Below are 23,261 nucleotides of genomic sequence, written 5' to 3' on the forward strand. Positions count from 1 at the left end.
AGACATATAGATTATAATTTTTGGGATCAAACGAAACTACTCGTCAACATTTGACAATAAAAAATAGTCAAAATATCCATGATATCCGACTAATATTTAGAAACTGTACTACGCTAGAAAACTCAATTATGAAACCTAGAAATCATCACCTGGGACAAAACTAAGCTTTTCGACAATATTCGCGTAAGTCAACAAAATGATAAAAATATCCGTTCAATCTAGGGACTTCTCATGCTTAAGAAAATCAAATCGATCACGTAAAAACGACGTAAATTGATCACATAAACCAACATGAAATGATACTTTAACCACATAAAATGATGAATCCCAGTCACATGGGCTGACACCCTTGATCACATGATATGACGAACTTTCCTAATTAAACCAATCAAATAATAGTCCATTGTTAATCGATCGCCAATGACCAATTAACCAACAAAAATTAAAAAAATATTTCAACCAATCAAATCGTTCAATTTCACCTTCGATCAATCTTGAAAATCCTTAATCGAACCAATCAATGCAAAATTTAAACTAATCGATAACCATTAATTAACTAAATTCCACCATTAATCATTAACCAAACATTGAATTAAACCTCAATCAAACTTAGAATTATTATTCAATCAAATCGATAGAAAAAGGAAAAATTAAAATAATCAATAAATTAAATTTTCAATCGAAATTAATCCTTTAATGAATCGACAATTTGTACCAATCATAGGGATCTTATAAAAAAAGGTGAGATTCGTGGAATCGTTACCCAATATTTCCAATATAATTGGTTTGATCAAGATAAATAAAATTTGAGAAATGAACTCACGTGAACCCCACAAATCCAATCAAATATTAAATTAAGGATAGAAGAAAAAAAAGAGTAATACAAAAAATCAATAGGAAAACACAAAATAACACAAGACGTCAAAAAAGAAAACTAACAACAATTAAAAGAAATAAAATCTAATTCAACCTCTCATTGGACAGCTCCCACAAACAGCACGTTGACCCCCACACACTCCTAAGAAAATGACAAACAAACCTAGATAAACCTCCCAATTATAAAAAATTGCAAGGCTATCAGCCATAAAACCTCAAAATTGATCCACTATTCAACCTTCCAAAACTTTCTCTTCCAATTATACAAACACACGATCCCAAAAAGGATAAGAGGTAACACTACATGAAAATTAGAAAATTAGACAAAAAAAATTGACGGGCCAAGACCTATGAATTTTAGAAACTGAATTTTGATGGTCTGGAACAGTCGAAATTCTTGATATTCCCAGGTTTGACAGTTTAGAGCTGTCGAATTTCTCCCATCTTTCATTAATTTGACTGTTTTGACCCGTCGAAAAAAAAATTTGACAATCAATAATTCGATGCCAATTCTACCTCTTAGTCCGTCGAATTTTAAGAAATTTGACGACCCAAGACTGTCAAATTTGAACTTTTTTCACATTGTATAAGGAAGTCCTCGAATAAAAAACAAAAGACCTCCAACGACAAAATATCATGAAGGGGTGTTAGGTACCTCAAGAACGGTATAACCTAGTTGAAACAACTTCTAATTGGTTAAATACTTTGAGAGGCGGCAATTACCTCAAGAGAGGTTGATCCTAATCTTAAGTGGCAAATCCATATATATATATATATATATATATATATATATATATGGGTCCCATTCCCCACCCTAAGCTTTACCCTACACTTTAACAAACGTGTTTTGTCTTACATGGGTTAGAAGTTTTGGAATAGGCTGATTTTTAGTGAGGATGATCTCTATGGTGGGGAGATCATCCTCACAAAAAATCAGCTCATTCCAAAACTTCTAACCCCATCAAAAATGATTTACAAAAAATGGACGGCCCACGATTTTTCAACTTGTAAAAATGGGGTTAAAATTTTTGGAATGGGTTGATTTTTGGTGAGGATGATCTTCTAATCATAGAGATCATCCTCACCAAAAATCAGCCCATTCCAAAACTTCTAACCCATGTAGGACAAAACACGTTTGTTAAAGTGTAGGGTAAAGCTTAAGGTGTTGAACATTTCCCATATATATATATATATAGGGTAGCGTTCAATGGCCAACTTTTTGGCAAAACATTTTTCAAAACGTGAGTTAGAAGTTTTGGAATGGGCTGATTTTTAGTGAGAATGATCTCTACGGTGAGGAGATCATCCTCACCAAAAATCAGCCCATTCCAAAACTTCTAACCCATGTTTACAAGCTGAAAAATTGTGGACCGTCCATTTTTTGTAAACTGTTTTTGATGGGGTTAGAAGTTTTGGAATGGGCTGATTTTTGGTGATGATGATCTCCTTACTGTAGAGATCATCCTCACCAAAAATCAGCCCATTCCAAAACCTCTAACTCACGTTTTGAAAAATGTTTTGCCAAAAAGTTGGCCATTGAACCCCCCCCCCCCCATATATATATATATGGATGATTTTTCTTTGTATGTGCAATTTGTATGATTTAATATATTCTCCTTGTTTTGCTTCATAGTTTACGAATTTTTCATGTCTACAAATAATTTAGAAGAAGAAGATAATTAGGAAAAGTAAGAATAGAATGGAGGCTATTTAGGAACAATTGGGTCGATCTATAATTTGTAATACTTGATCTTAATTTATCAAGTAGGATTATTGAAAAGATGTCATTGTTTCGATGTAAATATTGTATTTATTAATGAAAATTATAACTTTCACAATTCCTTTGAATATTGAATAATTAGGATCCAGTTTTTATCAATATTTTCCTCGAAAAATCCAATTACAAAAATGGGTCGTGACAACTTGGTTTCATAGTGAAAATGATAAACTTCACTTCAATCATCCTAAGAGACCTTAATATGACAAGTACTTCTTAACATCAATGGGGAAGAGGAAGGAGATTGAATTCCTCCAACTTAATTACCCAGTAAAACGAGTTCATAAAGAATTTCAAAAATAAAATAAAATAATTCAGTAAAAAATGAAATGTATACCTAAAGAAAAAATAAATTAAAAAATTTCTTGCAGATATTAATTGGGAGAGTTTAACATATTTTTTTAAGGGACAAGTTTTCATGATTTCTGAGTTTTGCAGGAGACTATACTCTAGAGTCGATGTGATGTGATAGAGAGGGACAGAAAGTGTGTAGGGTCTGCGATGTAATTTGAGTGGTGTTTAGGAGATGATGTAATTAAATCAAACTTTACAAAAGATGCTGTTTTAAACAATCTCCACCATTAAATTTATCTAGATCTAACGGTTGTATTATGTTTGGTCAAAGATGTCGGCCATTTTGACCTTGCATCTCTTTCACGTTGTCTCGGACGATATAAAGCAATCAACTCCGTTTACAATTATTTACGAGAGTTTCTATTGGCATCCCAATTTTTACTTATTACACTCTAATTCCTCATAAATTTAAAATCTTAAATATAAAAATAAATAATTTTTTATAATAATAATAGTTCCAAGAAAATCTTGTTCAATTTTAGCCTCCAAACAAAGTATTAGAGGTGGGTATTTAAGTTAAAATGCTATTTTTGTCATTTTCATACTATAATTCTTCATTCTTTTCTTGTTAAGAGGAGAAAAGAAAATACAAAATTGATGGAGATTTAGGAGTGGCAATTTTAACATTACACGAAATTAATGAGTTTGGATCAAGTCTAATTAGATTTAGATCATAATAGTGTCAATCCATCTAACACGATTATTAAGTTATACAATCTTAAATTGATGAATATTTGAAACATTTAAATAAGATCTGAATCCTATGAAAAACGTTATTTGCAATCCACATGAGTCATGACCATTATATTATAGACTACTTGATCTGTATATTTATTGATTGATTAGGTGATCATGTTCAATAAGGCAACTCATTTTTATTTTCAATCGAGAGAAGTATATCAAATTTAAGAGAGATAAGTAAAAACTTTCCTAAAAAGTAAAGAAAAAAAGAGAACAACATATGCTTAACTAATCAAATAATCCAACGGTTAGGATTTTTTGCAAATCCCTATGATAATTATCTCAATAATAACTACCAACCGTTGGATTTTGATCATGTGTTATTTCTTGCTTCAACGGAACCCAACCCATTAAAATAAGGAAATTAAAACAAATGATAAAAACCATTATACAAATGAAAATAAAATATAATCACTTACAAGAATTTTTGGTAATTTATATCTTCTCTTCTCTTCTCTTTTATTGTGGGATTAGTTACCTACACCGGTTCAGACCTTTGTCATGAAGTTTAAAATCTTAAATACAATAATAATAATAATAAATTTTAAGAGAGAGGATTTTGGTTCGTACCTGTTTCGTCGTCACCTGTGGATTAGGGTATCTTGTGAATGGGAGAGATGCAGAGAGGAAAGATGAGATCAGAAATGCTTTGATGACTTCCGAGTTTTGCAGGAGACTAGACTCTAGAGTGGATGTGATGTGACAGAGAGGAAAACAAAACGTGTGGGGTCTGTGATGAATTTTGAGTGGTGTTTAGGAGAGGATGTAATTTAATCAAAATTTACAAAAGATGTTGTTTTAAACGATCTCCACTGTTAAATCTATGCAGATCTAACGGTTGTATTGTGTTTAGTTAAAGATGTCGGCCATTTTCACCTTACGTCTCTTTTCATGTTGTCTTGGATGATATAAAGCATTTAATCCCATTTACAATTATTTATGAGAGTTGCTATTGGCATCCCAACTTTTACTTATTACACTCTAATTTTCCGTAAATTTAAAATCTTAAATACAATAATAAATAATTTTTTATAATAATAATAGTTTCAAGAAAACCCTGATCGATTTCAGCCCCCAAACAAGGTATTAGGGGAGGGTATTTCTGTCCAAATGCAACAACTTTTGTCATTTCTGTAGAAGTTGGCATTTGTCAAGATTCACATTAGACATGAACAATAGAGAATTGTGCTTTTCTTCTTTGTTCAATTGGAACCTAAAAAAGATAAAGAGACTTAATTTTTATATTTGATGATTAAAATAAAGATGTTTGCAGTGATTTTGTTCTCACCAGCTTCAAATAACATTAGCTAGGCATCACCATAGCCATGGGTCAGTGGAGCTCACAAAAATGTGTTCCATGTGCGCGAGACCAAAAAGATGGTCCAATGCGCGTTGTGTCTTTCTTTCAACCAACTACACTATCAACTAAAGACCATAATTCCATATCTAACAAAGATCACAAAACAGACTGCAGTTTATGAGTGATTAGAATCTTTTGGTGGACCCACATAAAAGAAAACAAGTCAATTGAACTGACGGAAATACCCATTATATTGATTCCTCTACTGTAGTATATTTATCTATTTCAGCCTCCTAACAAGATATTAAAGGAGGGCATTTCAGTCAAAATGTTATTTTTGTCATTTCCATATCTTAATTCTTCATTCCTTTCTTCTTGGGAGGAGGAATGATGGAAATTTAGAGGTATCAATCTTAACATGATACGAAATTAGTGGATTTGGATCATAATAGTGTCAATCCGTCTAACACGATTATTAAATGGGTTGAATTTGTTGTGTATGTGAATACCTTTATAAAGTTCACTTAGTAATTTGATCAAACACTTATTGGGTATTTCACCAAACACTTTGTATGTCACACTTTTCAAGATCTTATTTGATAATGGTAATAAAGGATAACCCAACTAATTATAGCAAATGCAAATAAGATACACTATGTGAAAACAGTAAAACTTGAAAAATAATAATAATAATAAATAAAGAAATTGTTGGGCTTGGCCCAACGAATTTTAGAAACCCAAATTTGACGGTCTTGGACCCATGAAATTTAGAGAAATTTTTATGCGATTTTTTCCCTCTCTCTGGTTCGTGAGAAATTCTCGCGATTGTGAGAATCTCTCTCTCTCTCTGTTTGTCTCCCTCGATCACATCTCTCTCTATATCTAATCGATCTCTCTCTGTATCTAATATCTCAATCTCTCAATACTGAAAATGATGCAGTAAAGATGAGATTTAGGGTTAACTAGAGCCTTTAAGTGATCTCTTGATTTCTCAAGTTGGTGGACCCATAACGTTGTTCAATTTATTAAAGATGAGATCTAAGGTTTATGATTTCATGAACTCTTCGATTTCTGAATTGGTTTATTTACTTGGATACGATTTTCATTTATTTTTATGAATCTGAACAGCAAGGATCAAGGTTCATGATCTCAGAGCTAAGTCGAAACCAAATCTCTTGAACCAGTCCATCCTCCCTCATAATCTCACCTCTCTATTGATTTGGTGTTTTAATTGCAACATTTGTTGTTTTTTATTGAATGTTTTTGTTTTGGATTCGATCTTGAATGTGTAACAGTAGTTTTTTTTTCTAAGTGGGAGGGGGGGGGGGATGGAAATTCTAGTTATAATTGGTTCAAATCATGTAATTTTCTTGAAAAATATTTAGTCTTTAAAGAAATTCTGTGTTTTTTTTTTAACAGAAAGGTGCTATTATGTTTGCATCATGTAATTTTCTGAAAATATTCTGGTGGAAAATGAAATTTAATCTAAATGTTATTTTTTTCATGAACCAATTTTGTTGGTAATCCATTATTCACTATTACATTTTGGGGAAAAATATCATCTTTCATGTCTCAAATTGATATTCTGAATTTTCTAATTTATTTTGCACTTGCTTTCCAACACTATTTGGTAACCCCCATTAAGTAAGTGATTCATCTTAAATTTATTAAAATGAAAAATCTCAAGGATTTAGAATTTTAACAATAGAAAACATGATTGGAGCAATTGATTTAAATGGTCAATTTACATGTAGGTCCATCACTTAATCCATAATGGACTCCTCTGACATCCCATGAATAATAGTCATCTTGAATTTCGGATAGTCACCGTGATGGACAATACACATTGACGTTTTTGCTTAGTTGCCTATTAGATAGAGATGACTCAACCTAATCTATTCGGTATACGATTGTAAAATAATTCCCGACATACCAATCTAAATAAGATAGAACATCTAGGTAAAACACAATTAATAGGGAGTGATGATACCTTGAAACTCCAGATGTCTACTGTTTCCAACACAAACATAACTTAGTCTCTTGGCTATTTATTATTTTTTTGATCTCTAAGATTTTTTTCTTCTCAATAACAAAACAAGTTCCAATATTTTCCCACCTAATCCACTCTTTACTGTCTATCTTCTCTTCACATATTCCTTTGAACAGGTTTCAATCTTTTCCATGTTATGACATTTGTGTGTAGACAAAGTGCAAATCGAGGAAGATATTGGTAGGGTCTTTGCAAATTAAAGCAAATAATGAGTACATGTATTGTTGATACATTCCACATCAATCTGACTTTGTAAAGTTGACTCGTCGAATTACTTGAACCACAGAGTTTCTATCTGGAAATTTCATTGGGAAACCTTGACATGCATATATGAAATCTAGTGTGCATTATTAATTGTGTCACATTTTAGATTGACAAATTTTACTCAGATGCATTACTTTCACAATCTTGAACTTTACATAAACCAATAAACAGACATACAAACTTTTGACACTAATTCATTTACTATTTGCTAGCGCACTGTTATTTCTCCAAATAAATATTCCTTTCCACAACCTTTCTTATGAGGAGCAATAACTTTTCTAGAAATATCCTTTGAGTATTAATTGGTGATTTTTGTAAAAGACTTGTAAGCCTTCAAGAAGATGGAGTCGAAGCTAATAGGCTACTTATTATGTGTTCCTTTCAGGAGCCAGGTTAACGGTGGACTGACAATATCTTCTGATAGCCAGCAGTAAAGGAATTCGGATCCATGGTAGTTTTCCCAATCCTTGGTATTATTTTCTAGATCTTTCATTTTTTTTAAATTGACAGGTAAATTCCAGTCTTTTTTTGTCGAGTTCTAGGAGGGGCATTGGACTGTAGGCTTGTTGATGTAATAAGTTTATGTGCCAACTAGTTCTCTCAATAAGGTGTAGAATATGATGATCAAACTATTTTGAAGCATTTCTGGAATATATACTTTTTATATGATAATAATAACAGCACCAATGAGGAATGTTTTGGTACAAGTTGAAGGTTCAATAAAGTGATGTTAAAAGTAAGGAATGATCTGAAGACACATGCCTTGATAGAAGATATACTTCTGGATAGAGTTGAAAGGCGAACTATGATCCATGTTATCAATGCCAATATTTCGGATAACTCATAAGTTGACGACGATGCTTGTCCATGAATATTTCTTAGCCATTTTGTTCATGTTAGTTAGTTTTGAGTTGACTATTGAGCCTGGATTTTTTTACTCTCTTGCATAATTTAACATTTGAGTATCGAGCCTGATATTGGGCAATCAAGAAACGTGTGCACAATTGAGCATGGTAGAGATGGATAATGGGTAAAACTTAGAATGATAGAATTAGAAGTGAATGAATTCGGGAATATATATGAATAAAAGGTGCCACCTGGGTGAGATGGTAAAGTATCTGCATGGTAATACCGCATAACTGGGATCAAAACCTTACTTTCACACTTAAATCTACCAAAAAAATGTAGGAGTGGCTACAATAAGTGATAAACTAACGGAAAGTGCATTCATATGTTTGGGTCATGTGCCATGAAGACCGATTAGAAGGTTTTAACAGACCGAGAGGAATATCAGAAAGAATGTGGATTGAGTCAGTGAGAGCAAATATAAATACATTAAAATTAACATAAGACATGGACTTGAATAGAATTGAATGGAGGAAGAGGATTCATTCAGATGACCTCAAATTTTTAGGATAAGGCTTTGATGACGATGATGATATCCTTGTTCCTTACATACAAAGAGGAATATGACACAACTTTAACTACTATTTTCAATGTCAGATATAATAATAATGAACTGCTAAGAAACTAACTAAATTTTTAAAAATACTAAGATAGGATGTTTCCATTTCTAATGTCATAACTATCTAAGTTCAATCAAAACAGCAGAACGGTTATGATAGGTAATGCCATACTATTTTTACTACATTTTAATGAAGTCTTTGTTGAGTACAAATCAGGGAACAACACAGCTTTTATCGATTGCTAATGTGAGTATATAAGGGCTCTCATTTTAAAGGAAAAAAATTGGATGATAATACAAGAGTCCAAAATAGATTTGTATTGAAAATTCTAATAAATATAAAATATAAAAAAGATTGTAACTAACTTATTTCTTTGGAAAAGTATAGAATTTTAAAATGGTTCTAGAATCCCAATTAGAAAATTCTAAATTAATAATAATTTGGACTTAAATACTATATTTTTTTCTCCCTTTACACAGTGTTCTGATGTGGTACACTAATTATATGATATATGTTATATCTCAAGCACTTATAGAAAATCTCTCTCTGCCAGAATAATAAAAAGACAATTTCTATTGCTCTATGGATGTCGAAAATTAAGACTTACTACAAAAAAGAATTGTGAGTTTTGAAGAATTGTTTGATTATCAATTGAAATTGAATGTTGAGGAGTTGACATGTAATCAGTGAATTTGACTAATCAAAGTTAGTCGAATTGATTAAGGCAGTGGGAGATTTTGATTTTTCTATCCCAATTTCCTCTCATATACATTCTTGTAAGCACTATGTGAAAAAAGCCCAAATTTGACTGTCCTTGGCTGTCAAATTTCATAAAATTCGACGGACAAAAGGGTTGAATTGACGTCGAATTTTTCATTGTCAAATTTTTGTTTTCAATGAGCTGAAACTGTCAAATTAATAAATGATAGGAGAAATTCGACAATTCTAAGCCGTTAAATCTGGGAATATCACGAATTTTGACAGTCCTAAATCATCAAAATTCAATTTCTAAAATCTGTGGGCTTAGGTCTGTCAATTTTTTCTGTCAAAACTTTCAATTTTCCTGTAGTGAGGGACTGGTAATAACATAAGGAGTCCAACACGGCATGGTTTTAAAGTGTCATTGCTTGTACCATATATGATATGAAAGTGTTATATTGGAATTCCAATTGAAAATTGCCTAACACAAAGAGAATGAGACATTGTTGGATTTCCATTGTGCACACTCAAAAAATTGTATAAGAGTGGTTTCCACAACTGGTATTCTTCAACGTTGATTAGGTCTGTTATGATCAAATGACCTTTGTTAGGCCTTATAATGGTCTTAATACAGCCTCGGATATGGGCTCCATCGTTAATCATGGCCTCTTTTGGGCCTCAGATGTTCTCTTCACAGACTCAATGTTGCTCAATCCTTGACCAGGTTTGGATTTTGTTTGTCCACAAGATGTAGGCTGAGTACGTAAGGGCATGCAACCTGCCTAGATAATTGTGGCCTGAGAGTTGGTAGAATGGTAGTTAGAAGGACGGACCTAAACAATTCCCCCCTTGTCCTTGGTCTTCTCTTATAGATTAATTCTAAATTACCTAAATACCCTAATCTTAATCTCTAACTTAAAAACTGTCAATTTTGTTTCTTCAAGCTGTTTAATTTATATGGTAAATTACTTTTAATACATTTAACCTTATCTTTAAGCAAAACACTTTCCACGTTAGCAATCCAACCCCCCAGCACCCCCCCCCCCCCCTAGTTTCATATATAAAAAAAAAAAAATTCAAAAGAGCTTGATTTAAGGTTTTGAGTATGGACGGCTATCGAACTTCCAAATAACTCCCAAACTTAAAATTAAAATTCAACGATGAAAAATGAATTTTTTTCAATGTTCATAGTATTTTGTCCTCTACAAGCTTTTTACTCAAAAGTCTATCATTTTCTCTGTCCCCGAAAAATCATATCTTTCCTTAAGGTTTGAAGGTTGAAGTAGATATAATATCTTAAGGTTGAATATGATTGTTTTGAAGAAAGAAAAATATCAGCAGTTGAAGATGTGATTGGTTTTAAGGGGAAAAACAATGGTATTTCAAACCTTAGGATAACATGGTCAAAATTGGTATTTTACACAATATTAATATTAAAGACATTTACTATATTTAATAATAGTTCTTTAATCTTTTAAAAAATAACTTGTGAACCAAAACTTTTTTTTTTATAATTAATAGTCTAGAAATGTGTATTGTCTCAAAAAATAAGATGATTTCACAGCTTATTTTGCTAACTCCTTGAAAAATAATGTGAGCTAGAAGATGATTATTTTTGGGGGAAAAGATCATGGTTTTGGCTACAAATTAAAAAAGGGCATTATTGTCATTCTTGTGATTTATTAGAGAAGATTGAGGGTTATGAGGGGCATGTAATCAGTTTCAAAACACTGTTGTATCAAAGTGAAGCCTGCCATAGGGAAGAGTGAACCCGTTTCAAAACACGTGTACATTCCACCAAGTAGAATTAGCAAACCTCATTAGCAAAGCATGACAACCAAGATCTTTGCTTCCAAAGAGGGTTGAAAAAAATTATTAGTGGTAACCAAGATAGAGTAAAATCAAATTAAAGTATATTGTTTATCTCTTGGTATTTTACATAATATATCTTTGCCAGATAAGATGAATAACCCTAAGCTGAGAAACAATTAATAATAAACTTTAATATTTGAAACATAAAAATAAAATCCTAATCTCAACAAAAACCTTATTTTTTGTCCACTTGAGAGCTTTATAGTTTAGTGGATCTAGACTAATTGAATGACTAGATAAGGTGGAGATACAATTCTTTCGCTGGGTTTGCTAGCTCTTCAGGTCATGTCTTCGAATCTCTGCATGCCCCTCCATGGAAATGTGGCTCCGTAAGTGCCGTAACACGTGAGAAGGTTTTGGATGGTGCATGCAGCCCCAGGTAGATTAATATCAAAGGTGCGGGTACTCCTTGAGCTACGGAAAAACAAAAAATCCCATACAAAGAAGCAAAGAGAGAACAATTTTTTGTGTAATTTATCATTAGGGAAGGGTGCAATACGAGGAATTTTCAAGAGGTCACCCATTTTATTATTATTCTCGTCCAAACACACTGAACTACGGAGTTTTAATGGGATCCCATGCATATGATTACACCCAAATATTGAAAGAACAACATACATTAAATTAATACATCTCATGCATTAATTAAAATAATGAAAGAAAAACAAAGAAGAAAAATAGCATATAAAAATAAAAGAAAATGTAACCACTTACAAGACTTTAATTGATAACTTATATCTTCTCACTTGTGAAATTTCCTTCCTGTATCGACTCAATTAAAATATTTATTTCCGATCCACATCATGGAAATAGAAATTAAATAACAAATGAAACTTATAAAAAAAGAAATTATTAAGTCAATTGTTAAAGACATTGTTCATTTTATCTATTTCATAGATGGTAGAATTATTAGTATCTTACAGACTTAGACCCGTGCTAAAAAATAATAAAATAATAGTTGCTCATCAGTTTGGAACAATTAACATTATTTTAGATCAGTTTTTTCTTTTAAATGATTTTTTTTATTTTTATTTTTTATAGATTCAACTGTTTTAAATTTAGTAATCAACTTCAATTTTGTGAATTTGAAACACAGTCAATTGATCCTTTTTTCCAACATGAATAGTGGATTCCAAATACACAAGACAATTTTTTGTAAGAATAGTAAGAAACCTTGTTTCATTTCAGCCTATTAAGTAAGGTTTCGGACGAGGGCATTTCAGTCCAAATGCTACTTCTGTTACTTTCTTTGTAAAATTAAAAAATTCTTCATTATTTCATTGTTGGAGTAGAAAAGAAAATACAAATGTGGATAAAAATAAAGTGTACTCAATACTCATTTTTGCCTTAGTTGCATTGGACTCCATAAGAAATATTTGTTTTACTTTAATTAAAAGTCCTCATATGACATATTTACTTTTGTTAGTTGTTACACCTCTTAGAAGTAACAATTAATTTATTCCCTCTTTTTTTTTTTAAGGTATTATTTGTTAGACTGAAAAAAATAAGTGTTGAATAGCATTAAATGCTAAAACTTATAAGCTCCAAATTTAAGTGCTGAAAAAGTTATATGTTTAGATGTCAAAATAGTGTTGAATTCATTAAAATTAAGTGTTAAATTTGCATAATCATGTTACACATTGCTAAAATTGATAAATTATCTTTTTTACCTTTACAATCATATTATACATTGTTTGCATCTTTCAAATGCCTATTTCTTATCAAACACAATAAAATATATTATTTTTTATAAAATTAAAATACAATTCATTTTTAAATAATAAGTAATACTCAAATTTTCAATTTCTAAATAATAATTTTTATTTCTAAAATCTCACAATAATGTCATAGAAGTTACCAAAATTTGAAATCAACATTAAAAGAACTTAATTTTGGATAAATAATTTTCGATGGAAAGGGATGTGTAATTATAAAAGCACCCCATGAATTAATAAGGGCAACCCACACCATAGTCAATTTTTTTTTTTTCCTTATATGAGTTAAAGTTTTTTGAATGAGCCAATTTTTGATGATGATGATCTATATGGTCTAGAGATCATCCTCACCAAAAATCAGCCCTTTCCAAAACTTCTAAACACGTCAAAATTGATTTACACAAATAAAATGCATGATTTACAGTTCTTAAACTTATTTTGATGGGGTTAGAAATTTCAAGATGGGCTGATTTTTAGTGATGATGATCTCCTCATTGTAGAGATCATCCTTACCAAAAATCAACTCATTCCAAAACTTTTAACTCATATAAAACAAAAACAATTTGGCCATGGTGTGGGTTTATTAATTTTGAAGGGTGCTTATATATTTATGCATGGGATATAAGAGGTAATATCATTTTAAGTATAATGGCATATTTGTTCGTGCCGAAAAAAGCAAAGTGCTTATCGTTTCATCACAAAAATTAAGCATCAAAATAATGCTGAATTTTTTTCACTTATTTTCAGCAATAAACGCTGAAAATATAGAGTAAACAAATGCGCTATTTTGACAAAAAGTATTGATTTTTTTTTTCAGCAATAAACACTGAAAAATAACACAAACAAATAGCACCTAATAACATTAATTTGTTAGCTCAATTTAGACTAATTGAGAGGAGGAAGTTTTCCCTATTATCCTTAAACCATCGTCCCATCAACCAACTATGATAAGCAAAGAGCAAACTTTGAGGTAAGATATCGATAGGAGTAGTTCATCGATCGAAAAGTAGATCTTTTGGTAGAAGGATTGCTCATGTCTAAAGGAACGCTTTATTGATATCTAGTCCCTACCGCAAAGCACCTATAACTTCATTATTGTGTATCCTTTTGGCAAAAAACATGTATGTGGATGAAATATCCACAACGTGAAAAAATCTTATATTTGATGGCCCAAGGCCGTCAAATTTTATAAAATTTGATGAACCAAGGAGTCAAAATTTTTTTTTTTTTTGGACGAATTGAAATCGTTAAATTAATGGAGGATGGGAGAAATTTGATGGTTCCAAGCCGTCGAATTGGGGATCATCAAAATTCGCTTTTTAAAGTTTGTGGGCTTTTGCCCGTCGAATTTTCTTGTCAAAATTTTTAGTTTTCACATTGTAATCACATCATTAGGATACATCATGATTGTTGGATTTCGAATTTTAATTATCTCCCTGATCCCAATTCTTTAAAAATCATGTGATTTACTTGAGTCCTTAATTTTGACTGTTCGGATGCTATATAAAGTTGGAAAATGTTCATTTGTGTTCCGATCCCTTTGAGTTTTCCTAAAAAATGTATTGAAAGTGGGGCATTATTTGTGTAGTTGGTTGGACTCCCAAGGAGAGAAAAAATGTTGTTTATGCGTCAAGATGGCCATATTATTTCTTATAAATAACAACTTTACCAAAACAGCTTGATGGATCCAACTATTCGAATCAACTCAAAGAGTCATGAAATAAATTCTTCAACTAGACAAAAATAACTTTAAATCGTCAATATAAGACTACAAGTGCAGATATGACGTCGTGTCCATCCATCGACGCTTTGCATAGTTGTTTTGTATGCAATAAGCTCACACCAATCTTTTTGTCTTCTTAGTTATAGTTCCAATTATCGGATTGATGGTGTCCCAGATTTATCTTGATAGACACGATCCATTAACATCCCTACCTCCTAGAACGAGTTGTACATTCTCATATGGCATGATTGCATAGTATTGAGATAATTATTAATTGTTGACTTTTCCCATTTGTGGAAAAACTAGAGTTCGTCGGTACGGCAGCCATCCTCGCTAAAGTTAGAGAGTAAAAATAAAATAATAATAAAATTAAAGAGTTATTATTTAAAAAAATTGAGATTAAAAAAAAGTAAAAGAGAAATAATAATAAAATTATAGAGAGATTATTGAAAAAGAGTAAAAGAGGAAAGATAGTAAAATTGGAAAGATATTATTAATAAAAGGAAGGGGGTTGAGAGGAAAGAACAAAATAAAACATTGGCAAAAAAAGGTCGAACCACAGAGACAACGTTAATCCAAAGTATTTTTACTTCCAATCCAATTCAAGTTTACGGAAACAATTAAAAAATAATTTTTGAATGGGATTTATCTAAAATAAACTACTGAAATAAAAACTAAAAAAAAATATGATAGAAAAGTATAAATCAATTGGATCCACATTCACAAGTTTTATTAGTGAATTCTAATTCTCTTTTTATTTCGATCCACTAAACAAAGTTAATGTTTGTTATTCGAAAAATCAAGCAATTATAATATAAACAAGATTAAAAGTATGCAATAATTTAGGCAAAGATTATTAGATAAATATTAACTGTTCTCTGTAAAACATGATTCTTCTTGAACTTATCAAAGAAAGAAATCATCAAACCTATAAAAAACATTTAATATTCAACCTAATAATAAAAATCTACACTATTTCAATAACTAAGGCCGAGATTATTAGATAAATATTGACTGTTCTCTGTAAAATATGATTTTTCTTGAACTAATCAAAGAAAGAAACATCAGAACTTTGAAAAACATTCAATGATTAACCTAATAATACAAATCTAATATTATCACAATAAAGCTATGAAGCAATTTCGAGAACAATCAAAACACTGACAAATCTTACTCAGACTTCCTCAACCCACCTATCTGATATTTAGCCAACAGTCATTGCAAGAACAATAAAATGCAAAATAAATAAAACATGAAAAAAAAAAGTAGAGATGAGAAAAAAAAATTATCTTTATTACTTCTTGACTTAAACCGACATGACCTCCTTACAACTTTAGTAAAACTAAGACAGAAAAATAATAAAAACCTAAACTAAAAGAAGAGAAAAAGACAAGTTGACTTCCGGGGGAGATTGGAGATGAAATGCCCATTGGTCTGGTCTTCTATTTATAAAGAGACTAGATTAAGGTTTTCTGTGAAAATTAGGGTTTTGGAGACATTCCGTGTTTACAAAAAATACTAAAAATAGTCTATTACGGATAGTGTTCAACCACCAAACTTCAGTACGAAATTCGAGGCTTGACCTTCTTCGTTGATCACGTCACCATCGTTGACCATGGCACCACACTAAAGTTTTGGTCAATTGACTTCAATTTTGGCCCACGGTCTTGTTTTGGATCCTAAATCATAATGGTAACTTTGGATTTTTTCGATTCACCTTGAAACTTCGCGAATCATTCATATTACACGTAAATAACAGTAATTAGTTCTGAGTTACATAATTAAATTTAAAACTATGATAAATATAGACTAATCATGCATTATGTCTAATAAGAGAATTTAATATTCAATTCATTGATAAAGTCTATGTAATTAGGGTTCTAGAAACAACTTTCTAGACCCTGATCAATCCACTTCCCTTTGATGGGACATTTACCCCCCACTCCCCCCATAATTATTGTAATAATAGGCTATGCAGTTGTATTTTATTATATAGATGCTTAAGTTTATTATATATCCAAAACTTCATTTATTGTTAGTCAAGCATATGGTGGGAAAGGAATTCAGTGGCTGACAATTTACAAATTTTGGAATGGAGTCCAGGCGAAATACATTATTTGCGAGCTATACAGTTCTTCCCTACTCTTTAAAGAAAGCTTTCGAGGGATATCAATTGGCTTTTCCTTCCTTTGGACATGTAATTTAAGGGTCTTTCCTCTGTATTCTTATTCTTATTAATACAAAAAATTTCTTATTTAGGGAAAAAAAAAAAATGAATAGGGGGAAGCACTTGCACACTACAACAAGGAGGTAATATGATAATGTAGAAAAACGATTAACATATTTTAAGATAATTTTTTTCAAATCATGTTTGGAATTTAAAACTATAAGAAAATTATAAAAAAAAAACATACGATTACTTTCATAAAAATTTAAAATATCACGTAATGTTTTATATCATACATGTGTACTTGACATCAATTAAGTCGTGATTAAAGTTGAATGCTTGTGTATAAATCCACCAAAGTTCCTACATGGTTTTAGTGAGCTGATTGAGCGTCATCCCACGACCCAGTTTCAAGGGAAAGGAATTCAAACCAGTTTCAAGAAAATGGCAAACTTAAACCTTTTAGGACATGTTGGTCTCGATAGATTTTGCATTATTAGATTCATGCAAGCTCCTCACATTAAGCTGAGACTTAATCTAGGAACCTGTCACGCCAAGCAAAATCCAAATGAGCCTTGCTCCACCGACTCGAAATAGCACTCAAGTGTGCAGAGAACTGTTGATTGTCCTCGAGTGTATAACACCTGTATCTAAAAAAAACATAGATATGTGGTTTTCTGCACACTGGCTGTTATTTCAAGTCAATTTTGCATTTTTTAAACAGTCGTGCTACAATGACTTCCTACAACACTTACATAAAACCATCGATGTTCCTCAAGTGTACAACACTCATATATTGAGGAAATTAATTTTATCCCGAATATTATAACTCTTGCTTCTTTTCAATAAACATGGCGCCATGCCATTGGTTCATTAGCTTAACACATAAATTTCAAAACAGCAAATCTCTCTTCGTTGATAGCTAGGTGGGTGGTATTCGGATTGCAAAAGCCGTGCTACACTGACTTCCTACAACACTACCTTCTGCAGTTGTTACAGAGAACCATCGATTTTCCTCAAGTGTACAACACACATATCTCGAGGAAATTTCTTTTTATTTTGAGATGCATGGCCATGCTGCTAGGTGTGGTACAAAGATTTGTTGTTTTGAAATTTATGTGCTAAGCTGAAGAACCAATGGCATGCCACATGTTTTGAAAAAGCAAGAGTGATTGATTGGTTAGCGGAGATTAAATTTATGAACAGTTAAAGTGTTTGGATTTTATTTGTTTTTTCAATACACATTGCGCATGATGCCATTGATTCATCATCTAGCACATAATTTTAGAATAATACTAAACTAATTTAAAAAAATACTCAACTACACTCAACTGACCTAGATTTATCTTGAGGAAAAAAATACCCGGCTCTGTGCACATTCAACGTTAGATTAGAGCCATGCTAAACTAATTCAAAAACAAATACACTCATTGACATGGTAGTGTGCACGGAGTCATAGGTTTTTCCTCGAGATTTATGATTCCGTATACACTAACACGTCAGTGAGTGTATTTAAGTGTCTTGTGATTTTAGTTGTCATGAGCACAAAATTTTGGAGGAACCCTCCTCGTAGCACGACACATAGCTTTTTGTATTTATTTCAGATCCTTACTTTTTGGTTAATATTTGGAATACCTTCTTGGAGATGCTATGTGTAATCCTAACGAGTGAGTTCGACTAAAATTTTGAAGCGGGACTGGTGCTTCGAAGTTTTTCCCTTTTCAAGTGGGGTAGAGCCAAGGGTCACACTGCAATCCAAGTAAAGTTTGATTTTGACATATTAGAGCAAGTGGAGAAGAGTGAGGACCACCATGATGCCTTTGTCACTGTGTGGATAGAAAGCTAGACTTAACCTAAGGTGATGCTTTATTTGACAAAGATTTGAAAAGATGGTCGGCTACAATTAGAAGCAACTCCAATGGAAGGAAACAAAGAAGAAGACCTCATTTTCTTTTATCTTTATGCCTATAATGATAGCCATTAATAAATTGATTATATAGGGACATACATAACATAGAAATTACAATTCAAACACTCGGCTAAAACATCGCCTGTTATTGCAAAATTTAGTATTAGTGACTGAAATTCACTTTAAATAAATTCTTTAAATTATGAAAGTATCCTTAGATATTTTATTAATGCATTTGAAATAGTATATCTACAATAATAATAAAAATAAAATTTTATTTTATTTTATTTTTTAAAATTCTTTAGAAAAGATAGCAAAATATGTCCTAACAAGAACCCATTTTCTTGAGGAGTCTTTAACCAAGCAACATGCACATAGAATGTGTAGCTTGCTCAATTGCAAAATAATTTGAAGGGGACCATTTGATATCCAAAAATTGCTTAGTGACAATTGGACCATAAATTATTTCAATGGATAATAGTAAAATTTATTACCCTCTTGCCTGCTCAATTGCAAAATAGCATGAAGAGGTTCATTTGATATCCAAAAACTACTTAGTATCAATTGGACCATATTTAATAGGCCTGGGATTCAGGGCCATTTGATATTTGGTCTGACAAATCTATTCGACTGTTAAATGCTGTGATTTCTTTTCTTTTCTTTTTTCCTTTTGTGTGTGTGTGTGGATTTCCAACCAAATTTTGGCTTTTAGGAAAGAGTCGTGCTAGAGTGACCTCAAGTTGGAACCTCATATTGCACTTCTTGACGTGAAACTGTATGGGAACCATAGATGCTTCTCATTGTATGTCAATAAGAAGCATCGATATGAGGTTACAGCCTGAGGTCACTTCAGCATTATTCTTAAGGAAAATGTTGAATTATATTTTTACTGGTGCCATTGATAAAGTATGTCTTAGCTAAAGAATAACCTCACATTTGGATGGTTTGAATTGAAGAGCATATGTGCTACGTGTTTGGAACATGTCCTGGAATATAAGTGAACCATAATTTTAACCCAAGAGTACATATGACATACAAAAAATATTTTAATTATACTAACATGATATTTGGAAAGTTAAATTGTCTAACTTATTGGTTTGAATTCATGTAGATCCGATTTATAGTTAATAGATCATACTGCAATCGCTTTGATTGGTTGGGAGAGTATTTTGTATAAGAAATCGGATTGATTTTATCCAAACCAATCGGATTGAATTTGGATCTTAATATTGAGATCCGATAAAAAATACCCATCTAACAAGGGTTTGATCTGATCTAATCCTTAATTATTGGGTTGGTCCCAAATTAAGATCTGACATTACGTGAAAAAGGGGCTAAATTTGACGCCAAGGTCTATTGGATTGGTCCCAAATTGACCTGATCTGATCCATGACAGCCCTTAATCAGCCTACAATTCCGAACTTGGTTGTACTCATATAACAACACAATCTAGAGACAGTAATTATGATATTTTTCTTAATTTGATTTCAGTCCATGAATCTCATGAGCTTAAGTGTCTATGCTTAATTTGCAAAATATATCCAGCACTCTATTGATGTGGTAATTTATGAACTTCTCACGACAGTTCAAGTTTGGGCTTAAATTATGTGGTCACAATCATTTAGGGCCAGTTTCGAAAACCGAATTGGAGTTTAAGCCTTTTCACGGATCCTGGAACTGCGCGAGACGGAACTAAACTTTCTTTAAGGCAGGCTCAGATGCTTACTATGTGTTTGCTGGGCTGGGTCTTGCAGGTCGATTGACGCGGATATCTTTACTCGCTTGACGCTGCAGCTCTTGAATCCGTTGATCGAGTTGAATAAGTTGAATCATAAGCTTTGGATTCGGTTTATTCTTCTGTTGATGAAGCAGCATTAGACAAGTTTCCGTCAGTAGAGCTTGTTGAATCAGTCGTCGATCGAGTGGAATCCGCAACCGAGGGGTAGAGTCAGTATCCGCTTTGCAATTCCTCTAACTCAATTTCATTATTGTCTTTTGGATGGAAAACCCCACGAATTACAATCAATGCAAATAAGGTTTATATAGAAAAATAAATTCATCAGTTCTAATCCTAATATAATCAAAACCAATCATAACTTAATCAGATTTCTTATAATATGAGATTTATCCCAATCCTCACATGAGGATGATTTGGTATATTGTGTAATACACCTTATTACATGGCATCATACTTAATACTCCTAACATTTTATAACTTTGGCCATCCAACTTTGCTTTGACCACTCAATGTCTCGATAGCCTAGACCGACCATACACTCAAACCACCTTATGGTGAATGATGTTTACATTCCATGTTGAATAGCTATGATGACTCATAGTATGATTCATTTGGAGTACAAATGCTTGATGTTAACTTCAACTAAAACTCTCGCAACCCTATACCCCCCAAACAGGCCCTTGAATTATTATTATTATTATTGAAAAAAATGAAATCCAACCAAGAGTGAAGATAAGCATGGGCGAGTGGTTCTCTTATTATATGTGAATGTGTGTGTGAAAGAGAGGAGAGATATCTTCAAGGGAAATGAAGTTGACATGAGAGGACAATAAGAGGTCATCCCCACCATTATTGAGATTCCTTCGGGTGGGGCTCTTAGAGAGGCGTGTGCTCTTCCATTACTACTACCATTGCACCTCTTGTCTATAAATACCAAACACAATTACTCATTCCAAAGGTATAGCAAGAACAAGCGAGCGTTCTTTCTTGAAGTCCATTAAACTTTCCATCCTTAATTAGAGCCATCTTTTAACCTCTCACCAACTATGTCAACCTGCGGAAACTGCGACTGTGCTGACAAAAGCCAGTGTGTGTAAGTGTTTTGTCTCTCGGGCGTAATTATATTGCACAGGACTAAAGATATGAGTCTAGATAGAGTTGAATGGTGAAATAGTACTGATCCCCTAATCATTTTGATAAGGCATAAATAATGATGATGATCTTTTTTCCTCCTTTGTTGAAAACTTGGGATGAAATAAGGAAATAAAAGCTATGATGTAATCAGTTGTATTAGCGATGTTTGAAAGCTATTAAATTGGCTGATAAAACATCCCATTAATATTCTTATGTAATTGTTGATCAATAGGTTGAATGATCAGCTAAATTATCTGTTTGGCTCTTGCAGGAAGAAAGGTAACAGCTATGGCATCGATGTCATCGTGACTGAGAAGAGGTATATTTCATTGCTGAAATTTTGACACCTCAGTTTATATCATGATTTTGAAACCAGTGTCTTATAACAAAATCACTGTTGTAATTCCTTCATCGCTTATACTTGATTATAGACATACCCAATGTTTTCAATTAAAATATGTAAAGTTCACATTCACGAGATTCTAACATGTCGTGATGATTATTGTTGCCTTGTATTTGCAGCTACTATGATGGTGCCTCGTTTGGGGCTCCAGTGGCCGAGCACGATTGCAAGTGTGGACCGAACTGCACTTGTGTGGATTGCACCTGTGGCCATTAAGGGGATAAAGATATAAATGGAACAAGAGATGCAGTAATGATGTGGGTTGTAGTGAATAAGCTGGGTTTCCTTGTCTTTGTGCTTGTGTCAGCATTGTATGGCTTTCCTTCATAGTTATCTTGTAAACTTTTACTGTGTTTGTTTTTTAATGAATAATTATTAGTATACTCTGGTTCCATTGATGGAAAGATTATCTTTTTGAAGAGAGAGAGAGAGAGAGAGTTATATCTGTTCTATGCTGGAAGACGAATAGAAAAAGACCCAAACACCCTCGCCTTCATCCTCTGGACAAGAATAACCCTTATTTTTACTCCCTAAAATTCAGTTCAACTTTTTAAACATCAAGAACTTAATAGGATTTTTGAGAAGTACATGTGATAGAATTTTTTTTGTAGAAAATCAAGGGTTTTCTACATGACGTCGAGGACAATGGATTGAAGACTAGGTCAAAAATAAGAGCTTCTATTAACAAACCCACTTTTACTTATAACACTACAATCTATATGTAAACATTGGTTTAATTTCAATAGGGTTGGTGTGTTGTAAGTAAAACTTGGTGTGCCAATAGAATCACTAAAAATAATTAACCCCAGAGAATCAATTGCTTAAAGATATCAATTGCTTAAAGATGATAGATTTTTGGAAGAAATATGAATGGTCTTTCTTGGCTAAAGGAAGATAAGGACATTTAGGTCATTTTCTATTAGTCTTCCAGTGTAGACTGTAGACCAAGGTAAAGGGGTGTATGCCATCCATTTGAAAATATGAGGGTATCTTAAGTATTTAGCAAAACATGGAGGGTCTGTCTAAAAAACAATATTAGACACAAGGGGAAAAAAATTGGAACTAATCTAAGT

At 32.3% G+C, this 23,261-nt stretch overlaps 1 protein-coding gene and 1 long non-coding RNA gene across 2 annotated transcripts in view; one reads left to right on the forward strand and one right to left on the reverse strand.

The window, feature by feature from the left end:
• Nucleotides 1-4,441, reverse strand: part of LOC147387590 (disease resistance RPP13-like protein 4) — a 76,753-nt gene extending 72,312 nt beyond the window's left edge. The window contains exons 1-2 of the mRNA XM_086420483.1: nucleotides 4,319-4,441; nucleotides 4,168-4,226 (exon numbers count right to left, since the gene is read on the reverse strand). The gene's annotated coding sequence lies outside the window, so the exon portion shown is untranslated. The remainder of the gene's footprint in view (nucleotides 1-4,167; nucleotides 4,227-4,318) is intronic.
• A 16,012-nt stretch (nucleotides 4,442-20,453) lies between these two features.
• Nucleotides 20,454-22,105, forward strand: LOC147387595 (uncharacterized). Its single transcript, XR_015171513.1, has 2 exons — nucleotides 20,454-21,744; nucleotides 22,057-22,105. It is a non-coding gene; the product is annotated as an uncharacterized LOC147387595 (long non-coding RNA).
• The last annotated feature ends 1,156 nt before the right edge of the window (nucleotides 22,106-23,261 follow it).

This window comes from Akebia trifoliata, chromosome 13, assembly GCF_017979445.1.
Source record: "Akebia trifoliata isolate Shusen 1 chromosome 13, ASM1797944v1, whole genome shotgun sequence".
Lineage (NCBI taxonomy): Eukaryota > Viridiplantae > Streptophyta > Magnoliopsida > Ranunculales > Lardizabalaceae > Akebia > Akebia trifoliata.